This window comes from Haemaphysalis longicornis, unplaced genomic scaffold (genome assembly GCF_048455015.1).
Source record: "Haemaphysalis longicornis isolate Haplotype H1 unplaced genomic scaffold, Haemaphysalis longicornis Haplotype H1 scaffold_3, whole genome shotgun sequence".
In the NCBI taxonomy this organism is placed as follows: Eukaryota; Metazoa; Arthropoda; class Arachnida; order Ixodida; family Ixodidae; genus Haemaphysalis; species Haemaphysalis longicornis.
In genome coordinates, this window is record NW_027526335.1 from 122,026,104 (window position 1) to 122,035,001 (window position 8,898).

The window sequence follows — 8,898 nt, forward strand, 5'->3', positions numbered from 1 at the left end:
GAAATGATGCGATACGAATTACGGTCTTTACTCAATAATTTTTAGGACGTTTCTACCATTACTTTTGATCATCTACGCAGCATCTTTACACTTAACTCATGATGTTGTTATACTGAGAAATATATTCCTCTTTCTCGCTACTGTATTTGTAAGCTTACTGTTTTTCCAAACCCTGCTTAGTATGTAATTGTGAGTACTCTTTATAGCCACTGCATATATTGTATATACGTTGCGTTTTTTGTTTGTGTTGATATTTGTTCATATTGGCCAATGCCGCTCGCCGCTTGTTGCACTGGAAGGATGGGGCTAGTCAAGCTGTTTTTACGGCTTTTTTCCCGGCTCCCTTTGCGCGAAAGTGTTGTGTTTGTTATTTTTTCGCGCAAGAATAAAATAAAATCAAAATCGAATCAAATCAAAAGTATCCAGCTTAAGTATCCAGCTTAAGTATCCAGCTTAAGCTTAAGCTCCCACAAACAAGCAAAAAAATCTTGATCCGCTAAGTTGTTCATTCGTTATAACTTCACTTCTGGCTTCCCCTTAAGCCACGGTGCTACAGCTAGAAGAATGGTTATAGTTGATGTGAACAGGCTCACGTTCCGTTTGGTATGAATTGTTCTTCTTCTTCTTCTGTTTCGTATGAATTTTTAGCGTAGGGAGGCCGGGACGCCTAAAAATAAAAAACTAACTGCTTGCGCCCCTCTATAGGAGCCCTTGTCACAGTAAAGACGCCTACCTCCAAGTAAATTATTTGGCTACTGTTGCGACCGGGCGGGGGCACCCGATCCGATCTCCGTGGCCTCCGACATACGAGTGGTAGCGTGTATGATGCGAGCGGCCAGCCGCTGTTGCAGCCGTGAAGAAGTCCAGAAGCCGTAGGCTAACGTAAATGTTTACTTCATAGCGAGAGGTGAGCCGAAGCCAAAGAACAATGCCCCGACGGGCGAGGTTACAATATAGGACTCGAGCAGAGCGACAACATCGATTCGCTGCTCTAACAGGAATGGTTTACAACGCTTGGGCAGCTCTATTTATACCCAAAAGCGACAACGGTCAAACGCAACAGGCTGGAACACGCACAAACGTCACAGACACACGCAACACTCTTTCCAGAGTTCGTAAGCCGTTCATAGCCTCGGGCACGTTGAGTCCGAGAGAGGGGAGAGAGGAGGACTCTGTTGCGATCGACGGGGCCTCGGTGTCCTTGAAGAGCGTGGAGACGAGCCGTGCAGGCAGCCGCCGAAGTTTTGCCGAGAGCAAAGCGTCTGACGCGGCTTGTCGCTACTTGTCACCGACATGATTGCGCCTGTTTTCGAAGGCGCACGAGTGGCTTCGCCGCACAGCCAAGGAGTGATGCGGGAAAGTACTGCGGGGAAGTCATGCGGCGCTGGCCCATTCGTAACAGCTTCTCCGCCGGGGGTCCGAGATCCCGATGGATAAGGGTCTTCAACCGTTGTCCGGAGGGATGCTGTCGAAGTGAAGTGCTCGGCAGACGTTCGACTCCAGGCCTGGGCTGTACGACACTGTGCTGGAGCTTCACCGGCCGGGTCACTGGACGAGTAGTGGCTCCCCAAGAACATCTCTGGCTTGGTCAGGCAAGCAACAGAACAACACAGGAAGACACAACCGCATCGCCGGCAAGTGCGAAGACAAATCAACACTGAAGATCTACCAGGCTTTTAGTTGCGATAAAATACGCTAATAACTAACTACTCTAGTTATATTTTTGCCCAGCAGTACTTTAGACAAGTGAAAAACCTGAAAGGTGACATTTCGCTTGATTGGAAATGTCCCACACACAAAAAAAATGCAATCGTAAAGGGCGAAACCTGCGTCAGGAAAAACAATGAACTTGAGAAAGTCCGGCGTCTACAGGCCACTTCTCGCGCAGAGAGCTGCGATTCGAGCTCTCATCATTGCCCCGAGCTTTTCCCCTTTTGTACCGCACTTTAGGTGCAACTGCTTCCTGAAAGCGACTGCTGCGACCGCGTGAAATGACACCGGTCGTCTTGTTCGACAAAGATCGAGCGCGCGGAGGAGCGAGCGAGATTTTCCAGCGTTCGAACGTAAGGCGCGCAGTCCTTCCTGGAGGCGGCGTTCCCTTGGCGCGATGCGAGCTCACGGCTTTGCCCCTCGGTGTGCCCGCACAGAAACCCGCGCCACAAGAACGCGCGGAAGTTTTTCCTCTCTCCTCGTTCCTCGCCTTTTTACGAACGCGTTCGGCAAGCAAACGCCGGAACGCGTTTACGCTCTTTCCTTTAGGCTGATCGGTTCCCGACTTCGGTTCAGCCACAGGCGCCACCGAAATCTCAACTACCTTAGCCCATATTGGCCTAGCGTCGGGAGAATAAGCTGGGAGTGACAAGGGCACGACGTGCTCATTAGACACCTCGTAGCATCCAACGGATCCTATCTCGGCGTCCCTCGCCTTTTCAGCAACAGCCTCGGCACGCGAAGGCCGAAGTGTGTTCCCGTTCTCCTTCCTCACTGCTAGAACTACACTACAACCAGGCTGCTCTGTCTCAAAAGACGGCTCAGCCGCCCCAGACACCTGAATCTCTACGAGCTCGGCTGGCCGTTGCTCGAGGTCAGCTACCTGAGCGGGTGGCAGGACGGAATCGGCTTGCTCAGTTGCGAGATCGTCATGACTCCCAGCTGAGCTGTGCAAACCGCTCGCTGCTTCGACTGCAGGCTTTGCCACCACATCGCTCGTTTCTGTGCTACCGTCCGAAGGAACAACCTCCGTTTCAGCGGACTCGTGTTGTCTTTCGGTAGCCCCATGGTTTACGCATTCCTGCGAAACGTCGCTATCTCGCGAATTGTTCACGTTCAAGCCGGTAGCCGTTCCCAAGGCCTCCCGCGAATTTGAATCGTCCGAACACTCCGCCGAGATCTCCAAAACAAACGCCGACACATTATCGCACTCAGTGGACACGCACTGCCCTCTGCCGACAGTCTGAGCTAATGCGCCGTCGTTATCTCTCTCCGCAACCTTGACGCGCTGCGGGGCAGCAACCGTCGCCTCCGACTCGCGCTCCCCAGCGTCTGCTACTAGCCACACTGGCACGGTGCTTTCCTCGACAACGAGGTCTTTCTCGAGCAACAATTCTAACTCAGGCTTCGCTTCTTCCTGCTCGAGTTGAATTTTGTGCTCTAGGTTCTTGTTCTCCCGTTGGAGTCTCTCTCCCTCGAGCTCCCTTCTTTTCTGTTCAAGGCGCTCGAGCTCGAGGTCGTACCATCGCATCTTTTCCTCGTGTTCCTGCTCTCGTTTCTGCCTCTCGAGCACCCCACGCTGGCGCTCAGCCTCAACCTCTGCCTCGGCGGCCAGACGTTTCGCGGTCTCCCTGCCATTGATCAGCTCAATGCATTCCGACAGCTCCTCATCGTCAGCCCCGACAGCAAGTATGGCCTGTATCAGCTCTGGCTTTCTCAGCGCGTCCGTAACATCCAAGCGCAACTCTTTTGCAAGCTCCAACAACTGCGGTTTTTTCAACGCTTTCAAATTCATGGTCGGTCTAGAGTACTGCTTTCCCACTGCTCCAAATATGTTTTGCGCGAATAACCCACGCGACAATAACACACGCCCTACCAGCTATCCTCAGAAGCCTGGTAAAACTCACTGAAGAAAAGTCCCGCACTCACCCTTGACCGCCGTGAATTCTGCGAAGTCAGAAACCGCCTTGACGTCCGTGGTGTTGGGTCTCGCACCGCTGGCCTCAGGTGTTACGAAGTTGCCATCCGACCGCTGCCAACCAGTTGTTGCGACCGGGCGGGCCGACTGCAGCCGGGAAGACGTCCAGAGCCGATGGCCAACGTAAATGTTTACTTCATAGCGAGAGGTGAGCCGAAGCCAAAGAACAATGCCCCGACGGGCGAGGTTACAATACAGGACTCGAGCAGAGCGACAACATCGATTCGCTGCTCTAACAGGAATGGTTTACAACGCTTGGGCAGCTCTATTTATACCCAAAAGCGACAACGGTCAAACGCAACAGGCTGGAACACGCACAAACGTCACAGACACACGCAACACTCTTTCCAGAGTTCGTAAGCCGTTCATAGCCTCGGGCACGTTGACTCCGAGAGAGGGGAGAGAGGAGGACTCCGTTGCGATCGACGGGGCCTCGGTGTCCTTGAAGAGCGTGGAGACGAGCCGTGCAGGCAGCCGCCGAAGTTTTGCCGAGAGCAAAGCGTTTGACGCGGCTTGTCGCTACTTGTCACCGACATGATTGCGCCTGTTTTCGAATGCGCACGAGTGGCTTCGCCGCACAGCCAAGGAGTGATGCGGGAAAGTACTGCGGGGAAGTCATGCGGCGCTGGCCCATTCGTAACACTACCGAGGGGAGCCTTGGGCTCATATTGTGAACAAAGCTCGAAGCCGAAGCAATGACTAGTCTCTTTTATTTTGTACAGGTCCCTTTGATTATTTTGGAGCAGTTCCCGGGCTGTCCATAACTTCCATCGAAATAGAAATCCAGAGGCGGATAAAATCTGAATCTACTCGGGAGGAGCTCTCAGCAGGGCAAAACGGCAGATTAAATAGCGGTAATAATTGCTCTCACGTCGGCGTACTTGCTCTCCTGACCTGAAGGGTTAGTTTTGTTTGATGGTCTTTATAACCTAACATGTTTTGATGACATTGAGTGCAGTCACCGCACAGCTAATTAGAAACTATGGCTAGATGTCATTCTTATTTATTGTGATCCAACTGTAAAGCGCTACAGGCATAGTCACGCGCGGTCTTCAAACGCGGGTATGTTTAGTGAACCACGTTTTGAGGGCAGAGCACTTTAGGTGCCCGGCTTACCATAACAGCTTTTCCGCGTTCACGCTATCCAGCCACCGCAGTCACTCGGCATCACGGATCCAAACTGAATCTTGCGGCGTCTGCTCGATACCCGCATGAAAAGATAACTTTACTATAAAACAATTCTGGTATCAATGATACAACGTGATAACCAGAAACAATTAAACCAGTGCAACGCATGCTGTTAACCAACTAACAGAGCCCGAAGGCTAGCAGTTACAGACAATTATAGAAAAACAAATAATTTCAAATTGATTACAAACAAAAAATTAACACACAGGCACTTTAGAGTTAGTTACAACCAAGAGAATAATGTACCGGAGAAACAAGGGCGCAAAAGCATTCGCTACAAGATTGCAGCAATGTATGGTGCAAGGGTGGTATTAATGCCACAAAGAATACTGCGGCGCTATGACAGCCATTTCTAACAATAAAATAAGTATTTGTAACAACGAATATTGCTAAAGACACAGACCTGAATAACTGGCAAGATAATAGCCCTTTTTGACACATGTATAAACCAGCTAGATTAATGTCGGAGAAACTTTCTTACCCAGCAGGGCCAACTCACCCTCCAGAAAGATCACGAAATGTTGTCCTAAATCGAAAAGCAAAGACCACTGCATGCGTAGCCTTCGATTATGTGTAACGGCCCAGCAGTATTATGCCACCGTACATAATCGCCCATTACAGAGAATAGTGTGCCTAGGGGAGTGTCAGGGCAATGTTGTCTCAGTTGGTACCATGCAGGGAAACTCTGTTGGATCTACTCACCGGCCCGAAGTCGCAGTAAATATTTTTTGGACAGCCTGGCAAGTTGTTCAGTCACAATATCACCATCGGTATAAAGTGCACGAATTTGGTACCAAAACTAATGACGGACTTCAACAGTCCTGATAGATTAGCTGCACTGGGGTGAAGGTTGCTGGCCATAGTTGGACAAAGAACCCGTCTAGAGAGACTGAGAAAGTAGGGGATCAAAGGTATGCCTTCAGCTTCTACATCACTGTGAAGGAAGAGACGACTCCGAAGGCGAAAACATATCCCACGAGGCCGATGCAAGGAAGCCCATGACCCCCAGAGCGGCGTAAGAGGTGCAGAAAATCTCTCACTAAACGCTCGGTGCTTCCCTTCGAAAAGAATGGAAAAAAAAAAAAAAAACGTCGCGGATAACTTGTGTGTAACAGGACTGGCAGGCAGCGTAATCGTGGAGACAAAAAAGAATTTAGCAAGAAAACAACTTTTTATCAGATAATACTCTCTGAGAAAGAAAGGTTGAAAACCTAGGCTGGACGACATTCTTTTGCATGTCTTCAACTAGCTCGGGCCACTTGTCTTGTGAAGCACCATCTTCTGTGAATTCGACGCCGAGAATCTTGACGTGCCGAACTATTTTCGTTATCATTTTGGGTAAGTGTTGCATTTTCCAGAGGGATGAAGACAGCACTTTTTATGAAATGTAAGTCCGCACCTGAAATGCCTGCATCTGCGTACGCAGACACTTCAACAGAGCCTTGTATGGGCAGGGGGAGACCGTCGATTCAACTTTCCGGCCAAAAGTTGAGGATACATAACAACAGGGGTTATATAAGCAGAACCGTTCAAAAACCCTGGAAACGCTGGAACTTGTTATACATGCCCCGTAATTTCGCGCATAAAAAACTGCAGGTACTATTATGAGCAATACGAAAGGGAACACAGGAACGCGTAAAAAACACCCTCAGACCCAGCTATCAGTGATGCGCAGCGGCCGCCGTCGGAAACAGAGTAGAAAGGGGGACGCTGTTCTTGCAACTGTTCCCATTCCCGCTGTGCGCCTTATCGGCTGCCCGGCGATACCATATTATCGGTGAAAGGACGTAAGCTGCTGCTTTGTAGAAATTCCAGTGTGGTGGGAGAGCCAACAGTAAGTGTAAGAGCGCCCTCCTTTCCCCCTTTGTTTGCCACAGCGCCATCCGCGTATCGCTCCGAGTCTGTTTCGAGGCTGTTTGCACGCGTTCCTGTGTTCCCTTTCATATTGCTCATAATAGTACATTTGAGGCAAACTGCATGTAATTAACCAGCAGTCCTCGCGTACATTTAGTCAGGAAGGCTCGTTGGTTTTTGCAATAGTAAGCGAAAGGAAGAGGCCGCCGACAAAAACCGACGCCTTCCAAACAGCGCAGAAAGGCTACAGCACGTGCAAGATAAAAGCAAGCACAAAACAACAGAACTTCCGGTCGTGCTGTTGTAGGCAGAAGAAGCAACAAAAGGCATAGCCTCCTGTATGATGCCTTTGTCCCATGAGAGGGCGCGCTACACTGCGAAGGCGGGAAAATTGAATCGCATAGAACAAATTTTTGTTTATTTCAGGAGCGAGACAGAGAGGTGAAGAGCGAGAAGGGCGGTAGCAAAGAGCGGGGAACAGCTCAACAGCCCCTATGGCCAATCACGGCTCAGCACTTCCGACAGCTTCCACGTTGAGTGGAACTGCTTTAATTTTTTTCCATTCCTGCGCTTCCCGTAATGTTCACAACGTATGTGCACAATGTATGCGCACAACGTAGTGTGCACAAAGTAATGTGCACAGCGCCACAAGTGGCACCTGATGCCGTACAACGGGGTTGGGATCTAGGGAAGCAAACGAAACATATTGTGTGCTCGCGTGATACCTTTATCGATCGTCTGGTGGTTGCGCTCATATCTTCCCACTCCCCCCTAAAGAAGTGGCGTGGTAACGCCCGGAAGCCCACTTCTTTCGATAAAGCAATACTGCTACAACAATGCCAATATATAACAAAAAATGACCTCCCGAATCTGGAACAGTCCGTCCGATGGCCGCGCCCTTCTTTCAGCGCTTTCTTTTGAAAACTTTGTAAACATACTGCAAGCGTGACGCGCACCACGTCGATCAAGTATCGGTCCAGGACTACCGCTGTTATCGTGAAGGGTTCTGTGTTTGGTGTTCCCTGAACCACTCCATTCGAAACCATGTCGACTGAACTTTGCATTCGCTTCCCAGGGAACAAGCTGCGTGTTTGCATGTTGGCTTATCTTCGCCGAGACCGCAATCGTCGGACAAACACCAACTGCAATAAACATCGGGAGATGTTTTATGTTTACTCTCTGTCGCGTCCAAGCGAACGCTAGTGCAGCAGCTGTCTCCCTGCAATCTATCTGACCCGAAACGGCGCGGACCGCGAGTTTCCGATCGTATTGACGAAAGTGGTGAGGAGGCCCTTCCCCTTGCCATTCCCGATTTTTCGCCCGCGTAAGAACACCCGGACAACAAGGTGAAACTGGAAGTACGACAACACGGCAGGACATGGGGTGGGACGCCATGCGAAACCACCATTTGTCAGATGGGAAGCTCGTTCGGAACATCCATTTTAAGCCGGTGCGCCATATTGCATCCAGGTCACACCCTTGGCTCGATATATTGGTACAACGAAGTTCGCGAAGAAACACCAAGAGAAAGAGGGAAGAACGTTTGATAAACGAGGCACACATGATTTGCGGCAAAAAAAGCCGGTTAATGGCTTTACCTCCACGTGTTCTGAGCTGCAGCATAGGCTCTGACCTAAAAGTGCTTTTATTGATGACACTCCTATCGATAGTAACGGAAGCGATTCTTGAATTGCGGAACTTCATTAAGGTCAGACTGTGGCCCCTAGCATTACGGCGTCAAAATGGCGATAATGCATGTTAGAGCTCGCGGCTACAACTCCAACAAGATAAAGTGTAGTTCAGCACCCTCAGGAATGCATGCTTCCACAACATTCTGAGGAATACATTCTTACTATTTGACGTGAACCATGAAAATTAAATACGTCTTGAATTTTCTCGGTCGTTCGTTGGGGAGTTAAATATTCAAAAGCGGAATTAGGGCCCTCACTAAAGACTACAAAATGCCTCGCCCAGGACAAAGACACCGCTATTGTAAATAAACGTGTACACTATAACGCGTTATTTTGTAACAGAACATTTCTTCGGTGAAGAGAAACAGTTCTCAGACAAGCTCTTGTTGATTATTGCTGTTGTCGTATATGTTTCTGTTTTGTTATAAGATTTTCTTTTGTAATCTTGGCTCTTCTTGTTCTGCATAAATTTTTTAT